Below are 12999 nucleotides of genomic sequence, written 5' to 3'. Positions count from 1 at the left end.
TGCTCAGTTTTGGTCACCTCACTACAGGAAGGATATGGAAACCATAGAAAGGGTGCAGAGGAGATTTACAATGATGTTGCCTGGATTGGGGAGCATGCCTTATGAGAATAGGTCAAGTGAACTTGGCCTTTACTCCTTGGAGTGGCGGAGGATGAGAGGTGACCTGATCAAGGTGTATAAGATGATGAGAGGCATTGATCGTGTAGATAGTCAGAGGCTCTTTCCCAGGGCTGAAATGGCTAACATGAGAGGGCACAGTTTTAAGGTGCTTGGAAGTAGGTACAGAGGAGATGTCAGGGGTATGTTTTTTACGCAGAGAGTAATGATTGCATGGAATGGGCTGTCGGTGACAGTGGTGGAGGGAGATACGATAGAGTCTTTTAAGAGATTCCTGGATAGGCACATGGAGCTTAAAAAAGAGGGCCATGGGTAAAGTAAGTATGTGTTTGGCACAGCATTGTGGGACAAAGGGCCTGTATTGTGCTGTAGGGTTTCTGTGTAATTCAGCAGATCATCCTTAACTTTAACATGTAACTTATTTCAGAAGAAATCCTGTGAAATGTTTGAAATTCTTATATGGTGTGAAAGAGTAGATGTGGAGATGATGTTCTGAATTAGGGTTTGTGCTCTCGGAAAAAGAAACTGCATTTTCAGGACTGAAATGAAAAGATTTTTTTTCAACTTGAGGTCAGTGAATCTTCCCAATTTCCTCCCCTAAATTTGAAGAAGAGGATAGGGAGGTCATTCATTGACTATATTTAAGACTGAGGATAATATCTTTCTAGATATAATGGGAATCAAAAGATATTTCAGCGTAGAAGTGGTGCTGCCAAGCGCTTTCTGAAAGGTCGTGAAGGCACCAGAATTTAACGATAAATGGATTGGAATAAATAAAAAGAATAAACCATAACGCGATTGTTTCATTCTTGACCAGGGCTGAAGCGGTTCATGGTAACTACAGGAATCAGTACTTCGGCAGCGAGTCGAGCGCCGCGCGGTAAGGGGTTGGCTGAGCTCTCGCCCGGAAATCTCGCGAGGCTTGGGAGAGGAGGGCGCCGCTGAGGAGGGAGATCCAAGCGCGAACGTAGGGCCAACGAGAGAGCGGCGGGTGTTGTGGAGCAAGACGGCGGTCGGCTCGGCAGGTGAACGAAGTCCCGGGGTACCCAGCTTAGAGTGACCGCACGACCCCATCAGGCAAGGCATTAGTGAGGTGTACAATCTTCCGTGAAACTCCAGAGCCTCCCGGCCCTCCGCCCCAACCGGCGGGCGCTGGAGCACCGGGGCAGCGCCAGACGCTTCTCCCCAGCCCAGGCAGCATTCTGCAGTCTGGTAGTTGTGCCTGCTCCTTTGCCCTGTACAGAGCAGTTAGTGCACTAGCCTCTTTACTCTCTGGACCACAGTCTTCTTCAAACATCAGTAGAAGGTCAGTGACAGCACTCAGTGACAGTACCGCAGCCCTCCTTTCCTCAACTAGCCAGGCATCTTCGTTGAACTCTATTTTGAATACACTCAGTGACTGAGCCTCCACTGTCCTCCAGAGTAGAGAATTCCAGATTCACCATTCTTTGGATGAAGAGCTTTCTCCTTATTTTGTGACTGTGACCTGCTTTTAGATTCCCGCTTTGTAACCAGTGTTTTAAGCATTGCAGGCGTAGTTGTATAATGATTTGGAGGAGTTAAGAAATAAATCTAAAGAAAACCCGTTGCACCTTGACCCATCCCAACTGAAAATTTGGGAACATCTTGATTTCACTGAGGTAGTTAATGGCTGCATAAACTCATTTCCCTTCTCAAGTGCAGTGGTTAGAATATTATTTTAATTACGTAATGAATTACATTCACTTTCCAAAGTTTTATTAAATATGTCTGATTGAAATAGTATTCATATATAGCAGCTTGAGAATACTGTGATTTAGTATGCACAAGCTATACCTGCATTCACTAATACATGAGCAATCAAAATTAGAGATGTCAGAAAGTACTTGAAATACAAAATATTCAATAAGTATCAGATGTATTATGACTCCCCATCTCAGTAGCAGATTTAACTAGGCAGTTGAAGGTAACAATGCTAAAGCATACCCTCTATAAATGGTTCCCTGAGTACTTGGGAATATGAGGAGAGAAGCTTGGTAGAAGAGGGCCCAAAAGACTATCAGCACATTTGGATATATTACTCTTGATCCCATTAATGCAGATATAATTGAGCAACTGGGGCCACAATACTGATTTCTTTGACACCAAAATTACATTTTTATTCCATGCTATTTTTTGTCTTTTAATCACTCCTCAACCCTTATAACTAAGTTATATTTAATATTGTGTGCTCTAGTTTTGATGTGTGGCACCTTATTGGGGTCACTTAAAGGTTACATTAACAGATTTACCCTGGTTGGTCCTTCTGAAGTGCAAAACCTCACACTTCTCTGCATTAAATTCCATCCACCACTTTTCAGCCCATTTTACCAGCTGGTCCGGATCCATTGTAAGCTTTGATGCTCTTTCTCACTGACCACTACACCCTCAGTCTGGTGTCATTCACAAATTTACTGATCCAGTTAACCACATTATCATTGATATAGATGGCAACCATCAACGGACCCAGCACCGATCCCTGCGGCACTCCACCAGTCACAGGCCTCCACTCAGAGAGGCAACCACTACTGGCACATTCGGCTTCTCCCACAAAGTCAACATTTAATCCAATTTACTACCTCAGCCGAGTGACTGAACCTTCTTGACCAACCTCCCTTGCAGGTTCCTGTCATGTGCCTTGCTAACATCCACATAGACAACATCCACTGCCTTGCCTTCATCAACTTTCTTGGTAACTTCCTCGAAAAACTCCTAAGATTTGTTTGACACGATCTACCACTCACAAAGCCATGCAGACTATCCTTAATCATTCCATGTCTATCCAAATACTCATATATCTAATACCTTAGAACACCTTCCAGTAACTTCCCTACATTTCCTGGTTTATTCTTAGAGCCTTTCTTAAACAGTGGAACAACTTTGGCTATCCTCCAATCCTCTGGTCCCTCTCTTGTCTCTGAGACTAGGGCTCTGGCAATTTCTGCACTTGCCTCCCGCAGAATCTGAGATGAACACCTTGTTAGGCCCTAGGGATTTATCCACCCTAATTTGCTTCAAGACGGCAAACCCCTCCTCTGTAATCTGTGTAAGGGTTCATAAAGTTGATGCCATTTTGCTGATAATCTTAGTGTCTGTATCCTGAGTAAATACAGATGCAATATGTATGCATTTAGATCTCCCCCATCTCTTTGGCTTCATGCATGGATTACTATTCTGATCTTTCAGAATAGTAATTTTGTCCCTTGCAATCCATGTGCTCTTAACATATCTGTAGAATCCCTTAGGATTCCTTCACCTTGTGTGCTAGGACAACCTTATGCCTTCTTTTAGCCCTCCTGATTTCTTTCTTAAGTGTTCTCTTGCATTTCTTATACTCCATAAGCACCTCATTTTTTCTTAAGCCTCAATATTTCTTGAAAACCAAGGTTCCCTACACCTGTTATTTTTGCCTTTTATTCTGATATGCACAGTGGACATATGGACACTAACTCTTGAGGATCGGCATGTTCTTTAGTCTCCTGCTCCTATTAACTATTTTATTACCCACCACCATTCATAATTAGATGTGACAGGATGACAAAGTTTAGTTATAGTCTGTTATTTGTCGGATTATTTAGCTTTCTCTATGTTTCCACTTTTAAACATGCATGTAATTTCTGTATTACTGCATCAGCAGATTCACATTTTGCTTTTGGGTATACCTGGTGCCCTTTGCACTTTCACATTGAACCAGATTTGATCCAGTGGCTCAATCGTAATAGTAGATAAAAGAGCTGTGGGGTCATGTGATTATAGCCTGTGGTGCAGTATGTTGGTATTGGTCACGGGTTTCCAATTTTCAGTTGCTGGAACTGTTTGAGTATCTCAATTAATGTGATTATGGTGACACAGATGATAGAAAATGTCCTGTCACTAGAGTATACCTTTTCTGAAAGTTATGAAATATCTCTTTCAATGTCAGCTGCTGCTGATGTACTATTTTACCTTTAAATTTATTTTGCAATTCTAGTTACCTCTTCTTACATAATTATCTTTATTTAAATTTAGAACACTAGATTCAGATTCAGCTTTCTCACCTTAAACTGAATTAAAAATTCTATCATGCTATGATCGTTCTTTCCCAGTGGATCACTTACCATGTCATTATTCGTTATGTAATATATGATCCAGAGCAGCTTGCTCGCTGATTGGTTCCTCAGTGCATTGCTGTATATCCATTAAATATACTCTTGAGTTCGTACTTGAGATTATCCATACTAATGTGATTTGTACAAATTATACAATTATTAAAAGCACCCGTGATCTTTGCCTTATTCATTTTGCAAGTCTTTCTTGTTCTTAATTGATACTCTGTCAGAAACTCTAGTGTTAAGGAGGCCTGCATTCTGCATCTGTAGTGACCACCTATGTTTATTATTTCTTATCTCCACACAATCTAATTCTACATCTTGAGTTTTTAAGCTGGAATTATTCTTCACCTTAATGGTTTTGTGATGTATTAATGGAGCTGGCTTTCCTTTCTCGCCTGACCTTCTCAAATGTTAGAGATCCTGAGCATTCTGTACCTAGCCTTTGTCGCCTTGTAGCTATGTCTCTGAAGATTTTTGGATCATATCCATTTAATTTTATTTGTGCAGCCAGATCGTCATCTTGTCCTGAATGTTGAGATTTCCTTTTTGTTGCTTTCAATTGCTGTTTTTGCATATGTATCTTTCATTGCATCCTACTTCAGAGCATTGGTGATGTGTTTTCAAGTTGGCTGATAATTATGCCCTGATCAACTATCACAGTTTACAACAACAGTAAGACAGGAAGGATCTATCAAGGGGAATACAGAGTCAACATTTTAGGTTGAGACCCATCATCAGGACTGGACAGGAAGGGGGAAGAAGCCAGAATAAAGAGGCGGGGAGTGAGGAAGGAGTACACACTGGCAGGTGATACAGTAAGTGAAACTAGCTGAGGAGATAGTGGGGTGGATAGGGGTTGGGAGATGAAGTAAGAAGCCTGAAAGTGATAGGTGGAAGAGGAATCTGATAGGAGAGGGCAGTGGACCGTGTTAGAAAGGGAAGGAGTGAGGTGGAGGACAAGTGAGAAGAGAAGGGGTGAGAGCGGAACCAGAGTGAGGAATGGAAAAAGAGAGGAGGGTGATGGAGAAATTACCAGAAGTTAGAAAAATAGATGCTTACATCGATGTTCAGGTTGCCAGTCCCTCTCGAGCTGCTGCATGATATGGTATTGAATCTTCTTAAATTATTCACTGTAGGTTGTTTTAGTGCCAGCTGCATTGATTAGTTAGAGCTTGAAGCTTGTATTTACATTTAGCATGTAAATTAACTTTCCTGCTCTCAGAATAGAAGGTGGTGAACAAATGATCAATAGTGGCCTGAGGACAGTCTGAGCATAGAACACAGAATTGTACTGTGCAGGAATGGGCTCTTCAGCCCATAAACTTGTGCAGAACTAATTCAATTAGTAATCAAATACCCAACTAGACTAATCCCTTTTGCCTACACAATGCTCATATCCTTCCATTTCCATGGTGAAACATCCAATTCACCATAGATCCCATGCATCTTAAGCTTCTAAATGAGCCTTTCACGAAGGAAGTTGTCAAATGCCTTACTAAAATCCATTTAAACATCTGCAGCTCTCCCTTCATCGCTTCCTCAAAAAACTAAATCAAGTTCATAAGACATGACTTTCCCTACACAAAGCTATGCTGACTGAGTCTAGTTAATCTATAATTTTGTAAATGCTTATAAATCCTATCCTTAATTCTTTCCAGTAACTTCCCTATGTCTGATGTGAGACTTCCCTACCTCTATGGTTTTCAGAATTGTCCTGTTTTTCCACTTGAATAGTGGAACAACATTAGCTATTCTCTAGTCCTCCAGGACCTCACCCGTGGCTACAGAGGACACAAAGATATTGGTGTGATACCCAACAGTTTCATCTCTTGCCTGTCTCAATAGGGCAGGATGGTAGAGTAGTGGCGAGCGTAATGTTTTTCACTGTCGGTGATTGGGGTTTAATTCCCACTGCTGTCTGTAAGGAATTTGTATTTTTCCTTGTGACTGCAGGGTTTCTTCTGGGTGCTGCAGTTTCCTCCCACAATTTACTTGTAGTAAGTTAGTAAGTTGTTTGCATACTACCTTGGCACAAGAAGCATGGCGTCATTCTTGGACCATGATAGTTGGTGATGCAAATTATTCTGTATGTTTTGATGTACGTGTGAGAAGAAAAGCTAATTAATCTTTTTAACCTGGGTGTATCCCATCAGGCCCTGGGCACTTATTCACCTTTAATGTTCCTTAAGAGACCCAACACTACTTCCTCCTTCGTATTGAAATGCCTTAACAAATCACCACACTCCACACTGATGTCCTTATCCTCCACATCCTTCTGTTTGGTAAATACTGATGCAAAATGCAAGGTAGGAGGATGGAAATGAAATGAAGAGCAGTTTGGCTCTTCTCCAAAGACCGGGAAACTTGGTATGACTGAGTAGTCACATATCATAAAAGCCGATAATTTTGTAAAGGGTCACGAAGGGTCTTGGCCTGAAACGTCGACAGCGCTTCTCCCTATAGATGCTGCCTAGCCTGCTGTGTTCTACCAGCATTTTGTGTGTGTTGTTGTTTGAATTTCCAGCATCTGCAGATTTTCTCGTGTTTGCTCTTTAATTTTGTAAAGCAGTTTTATTTCTTCGTCATTCTGAATTTTGATTATTTCTTCTTGGAAGTTCTCTTCCTGTTCTTCCACCTTGCAAAGAAATTGGTTAATTACCCATTCGAGTATTTCCAGATCATTCAAATCCTTGAATTGATTCTGAAAATCCTTCGGTGACTGCAAATTTGCAGTGTTCTTGCAAATCACTGTCTGTGAAAGAGAATGCCATACTTTCTATGCAGGAAAATTGTGAGAGCATTCTTCTCCCAGTGTTTTGCTTATTGGAATCTGAATGTTAGTCGGGGATAGAGCTGGTGTTTGGCAAGCTACCTTTATACTAATCCAGTTAGCATGATTGACCAATCACGTAAGGTCTCATAATCCCCAAGATGGTTCTTGACCACTCATGAAGCTGAGGTTACTTTGAGCACCTCGAGGAATCTTCAGTTCAGCAGGTTCACTGATTGGCTTGATTTCACCGTTTGGTTCCAGCCAGCGCTGTATTGTTGCGCAACCTGTTTTCTGTAGATCTGTAGAGAAAATTGAGAGGGTGTACTTGACTTACCAACTGTTAAATTGCATGAACTCATTCCATGCCGCGAGTCAAGGGATACTGTTGGGCACTCTGGTTACTATTTATGTATCCCCGATAATGTCAGTTTGGTTGGTAAAATCAGATGAGATTGCCAAGTTTTAGATGATGAATGCTCACTGCCTGCAGAGCCATGGTTCTTCCTGTGTTCCAGTACCTCATCCTTTGTTTTGGAAGTGCCTGCTTTGCTGACAATCAGGCAGGTCTTGTGCCTTAAGTTAGGGTGCTGCTTACCACCCCTCTCCTTGCACCCCTCCCCCCCAGAAATCTTGAACGCTTCCCGCAATGACTTCCATTTCCCTTAACACCTTAGGACATGTTACCACCCCCCACTACACTACATACAAAATGCTGGTGGAACACAGCAGGCCAGGCAGCATCAGCATCACTGTCGATGTTTTGGGCTGAGACCCTTTGTCAGGACACCCCACTACACTAACTGTGTTGTATTTCCACCTTTCCCTAATCTGCCTGCCTATCTGTTTCTCAATATCCTGGTGGCTATGGGGAATTCCATCAGAGTGCATCTTTCTTGTGCTTGATCTCTACCCATATTGAAGCAGTGGATAAGCCCTCCCCCCATTGCGACCCCTCTGACAGCATCTCCCTGATTAATAGCACAACTTCCCCCACCACTTCATTCTCTGTCTTTTAAAGCATTGAAATTCTGGAAAATTAAGTATCCAGTCCTGTTTTCCTCTCAACCAAGTATATGTTATGGTCACAACATCATAGTTCCATGTACTAATCCATGCTCTAAGTTTACATTTTCAATAATATTTTCTAATATTAAAATCCGCCCTTAAAGCCCATTTGTCTCATTGTGCTTTTTACCTTCCTTCCAACTATTTTTACTGGTCATGACATCTTACAGTACTGTGCAAAAGTCTTAGGCTCATATAGCTCGGTTGCCAAAGACTTCTGCACAGTACTGTAGTAATTTTATGTATTGCACTGTACTGCTGCCACACAGAAAAAACAAATTTCATGATGTTGGAGTGATGATAAACCTGATTGTGATATGGGTCTCTCGTGGATTGAGAGTGGGAAGGGGGTAGGGATAGGGGAATCATGGTTGGAAAAAGGGGAAGGGAGAGGGGAGGGAGTGGGAAGCATCACAGAGACATTCTATAACAATCAATAATGGTGTCTCAGGGCTGGGTGTGTCTACACCCGTGCCACAACCTGCCCCTGGCTCTTCTCCTCTGCTACCTATCCGACATCCCTCCCACGGTGCTCATCCTATATGTACCTAAGACTTTTGCAAAGTACTGTATCTTCCCCTCAATCCTTACACTTTTTGACATGGTGCTCTGGTTTCCTCCCCTTGCCAAACTAGTTTAATCTCTCCTAAGTTGCACTAGTGAACATCTTTCCTAACTCCTTATACACACTGTGCAGGACCTCTTCCCCCTTCCTACCTTTGTCATGGGTCCAATTTGCACCATGACCTCTGGCTCCTCAACCTTTTTCTTGAGAATGTTCTGTAGCCACTTTGAGATATTGTTGATCCTGGCACCCTAGAGGCAAAACATCATCCTGCCTACATCTGTTGTGGCTATAGAATCTCCAGTCTCTTCCCCAACCCTTGGATTGTCTTAGCCTCTTAAATGAATCAGTTCATTTTAAAAGGCAGCTATCGGATAAATAGTGGCTCTGGAATGAAAAACTATATATGCAATAATGTTTTCAATAGTCTTGTAGAATCCCCTTATCACTGTTTCTCCATGGAATCTTGACCTTGTGTGTGTGTGTGTGTGTGTGTGTGTGTGAGAGAGAGATTAAAGGTAACAATTGGATAAACAGCTTCTTTGGTATGATACACTTTTATTGCATTTATGCTTGAAGTACCCTTGTAGTATTCCCTTAAGTCACCATTTTTCCTTGGAGTCTTGACCTTGTACTCTGTTTTTGATTGTATGGGAATGCTGCAATATTAGCAGTGTTGGTCTTTGGATAACATGTTAAACTGCTACCACATGCTAACCGTTATTATGAAAAATGTAAGTAGTGTTCTAGGGTACGAGTAATATTTATCCTCTAACATAAATAGATATTTAGTTATTATCACATTGTGCTGTTGGAATCATGCTGCATGCAAGTTAGCTGCTATGTTATCTGCATTTTGACACTTCATTAAATACTTCATTGATATTTTATGACATTAAACAGTTTCCTACCAAGGTGCATACCTTACTTTATGGATAATCAGAAATTCTAGAAATAATCTGTTTGTGAAATAGATGCTGGATATTTTAGTCCTAAAGGAGGCACCTGAATTCAGTTCTGTCCATGATTCATTAAATTATCATCATTTTGCTATGGATTGTATAACTGTTCATGTACCCTGCCTTGGCCCTGTTTAAAATACATTAGTGATTGTTGAGAAAAACGCAGATACTGTTACTCTCATATTTGTGTCAAACCAGGTAATGATAAAATAAAGAGTGACTTGTTTAAAGGTGAAATAGTAAGAGCTCAGGGTTGGCATGTCTTTGTAAGAGTAAGAGGCACGATGGCAACATTAGGGAACCTGGACTAATGAAAGAAGTTGACAATTTTATTGGAAATAACAAGGCCGCTTGTGTCAGATATAGACATAGACACAGAAACAATAGAAACATAGAAAACCTTCAGCACAATATAGGACCGTCAGCTCATAATGCTGTGCTAAACATGTACTTACTTTAGAAATTACCTAGGGTTACCCATAGGCCTCTATTTTTCTAAGCTCCATGTACCTATCCAAGAATTTCTTACAAGACCCTGTCATATCCGCCTCCACCACTGTTGCCGGAAGACAAATCCATGTACTCACCACTCTCTAAAAGAACTTACTCCTGACATCCCCTCTGTACCTACTTCCAAGCACCTTAACACTGTGCCCTCTCGTGTTAGCCATTTCAGCCCTGGGAAAAAGCCTCTGACTATCTACACGATCAATGCCTCTCATTATCTTGAACACCTCTATCAGGTCAACTCTTATCCTCTGTCGCTCCAAGGACAAAAGGCCAAGTTCACTCAACCTATTCTCATAAGACGAGCTCCCCAATCCAGGCAACATCCTTGTAAATCTCCTCTGCACCCTTTCTATAGTTTCCATATCCTTTCTGTATGTAGTGAGGTGACCAGAACTGAGCACAAGTGGGGTCTGACCAGGGTCCTATATAGTTGTAACATTACCTCCCAGCTCTTGAACTCAGTCCCACGGTTGATGAAGGCCAATACACTGTATGCCTTCTTAACGACACAGTCAACTTGCGCAGCAACTTTTGAGTGTCCTATGGACATGGACCCCAAGATCCCTCGGATCCTCTACACTGCCAAGACTCTTGCCATTAATACTATATTCTGCCATTATATTTGACCGACCAAAATGAACCACCTCACATTTACCTGGGTTGAACTCCATCTCCCACTTCTCAGCCCAGATTTGCATCCTATCGATGTCCCACTGTAACCTCTGACAGCCCTCCACACTATCCACAACACTCCGAACCTTTGTGTCATCAGCAAATTTACTAACCCATCCCTCCACTTCCCCATCCAGGTCATTTATAAAAATCACAAAGAGAAGGGGTGCCAGAACAGATCTCTGAGGCACACCACTGGTCACCGATCTCCGTGCAGAATATGACCTGTCTACAATCACACTTTGTCTTCTGTGGGCAAGCCAGTTCTGGATCCACAAAGCAAAGTCCCCTTGGATCTTATGCTTCCTTACTTTTTCAATAAGCCTTGCATGGGGTACCTTGTCAAATGCCTTGCTGAAATCCATATACACTACATCTACTGCTCTACCTTCATCAATATGTTTAGTTACCTCTTCAAAAAATTCAGTCAGGCTCGTAAGGCATGACCTGCCCTTCCCAAAGCCATGCTGACTATTCCTAATCATATTATGCCTCTCCAAATATTCATAAATCCTGCCTCTCAGGATCTTCTCTATCAACTTACCAACCACTGAAGTAAGACTCACATCTATAATTTCCTGGGCTATCTCTGCTCCCTTTCTTGAATAAGGGAACATTTGCAACCCTCCAATTCTCCGGAACCTCTCCTGTTTGCATTGAAGGTGCAAAGATCGTTGCCGGTGGCTCAGCAATCTCCTCCCTCTCTTTCCACAGTAGCCTGGGGTATATCTCATCCGGTCCCAGAGACTTATCCAACTTGATACTTTTCAAAAGCTCCAGCACATCCTCTTTCTTAATGTCTGCAATGCTCAAGCTTTTCAGTCTGTTGTAAGTCATCCCTACAGTCGCCAAGGTCCTTTTCTGTAGTGAATACTGAAGCAAAGTATTCATTAAGTATCTCTGCTATCTCCTCCGGTTCCATACACACTTCTCCACTGTCACACTTGATTGGTCCTATTCTCTCACATCTTATCCTCTTGCTCCACATGTACTTGTAGAATGCCTTGGGGTTTTCCTTAATCCTGTCCACCAAGGCCTTCTCATGGCCCCTTCTGTCTCTCCTAATTTCATTTTTAAGCTTCTTCCTGCTTGCCTTATAATTTTCTAGATCTCTATGATTACCTAGTTTTTTGAACCTTTCGTAAGCTTTTCTTTTCCTCTTGACTAGATTTTCAACAGCCTTTGTACACCATAGTTCCTCTACCCTACCATCTTTTCCCTGTCTCATTGGAATGTATCTATGCAGAACGCCACACAAATATCCCCTGAATATTTACCACATTTCTGCCATACAATTCTCTGAGAACATTTGCTCCCAATTTATGCTTCCAAGTTCTTGCCTGATAGCTTCATATTTCCCCTTGCTCCAATTAAACACTTTCATAACTTGTCTGTTCCTAGGCATTTGATACTGAGGGAACCCTTTGAGGTTAATAGGGAATGGTGAGAAATTTGGAGTGCAAAAAGAGGACTTTTAATAATCTTGGCAAGTAGGAATAAGGAGAAACACCAAAAACTTTTCAAAGTAGATTAGAAGTAAATGGGTAATTTTGGAATGAATAGTTCCCTTCAGAGACTAAAAGGAAATTCTTAAGTGTGGAACCAGAAGATTTTAGTGGAATCTGAAATGAGCACTTCCATTGGTAATTGCCAGGTAGAGGGAAGTGCAAATAGAGAGTGAGGGGACGGGTATGCTGATGTTTTGGAACATGTCTGTGTCAGGTAGGATGAATGTTAGAAATATTGGTACACATTAACATGCATGAGTCCCTAAGACCTAATGGGATCTGTTCCAAGATTTCTGGGAAACAAAAGATCAGATTGGAGATTTAAGCATCTTTGTCGGCCACAAGTGAGTTACCAAAAACTGGCGTATAGCTAATTTTGTTCTATTACAAAAAGGGTAAAGCTGAGAAGCTATATACTGGTGAACCTGAGGGAAATTATTAGAAATTTTCCTAAGGTCTAGGATTGATGTTCATTTGGGAAGCCAGAGACTGATTAGGAATCAATATGATTTTTGAAGAAATCCTATTTCACAATCTGATGGAGATTTTTGAGAGGTTACTAAGAAAATTGATGAAGATATGGTAGTGTACATGAACTTCTGTAAGGTTTTAACAAAAGCTGGTCTTGGAGGTTAGGGCTTGGCAATGGGAGTTAGAGGATAGTAGTCAAAGATTTCCCTGCCTGGAAATCTGATGGAGTAGTAGATTGTGAAGAAGG

At 41.6% G+C, this 12999-nt stretch overlaps 1 protein-coding gene across 4 annotated transcripts in view; it reads left to right on the top strand.

Moving 5' to 3' along the window:
- The first annotated feature begins 1036 nt into the window (after positions 1-1036).
- mad1l1 (mitotic arrest deficient 1 like 1) overlaps positions 1037-12999 on the top strand; it is a 1014619-nt gene continuing 1002656 nt past the window's right edge. For 2 of the 4 annotated variants that reach the window (XM_073061009.1, XM_073061006.1), the window contains exon 1: positions 1041-1194. The gene's annotated coding sequence lies outside the window, so the exon portion shown is untranslated. Of the gene's footprint in view, positions 1195-1246; positions 1424-12999 lie in introns of those variants that run through there. The other 2 variants (XM_073061007.1, XM_073061008.1) reach the window with 2 other exon arrangements.

This window comes from Hemitrygon akajei, chromosome 11 (genome assembly GCF_048418815.1).
Source record: "Hemitrygon akajei chromosome 11, sHemAka1.3, whole genome shotgun sequence".
Classification (NCBI taxonomy): Eukaryota; Metazoa; Chordata; class Chondrichthyes; order Myliobatiformes; family Dasyatidae; genus Hemitrygon; species Hemitrygon akajei.
Note: the sequence above shows the minus strand (reverse complement) of the source record. Positions and strands in the feature narration are given on the sequence as shown.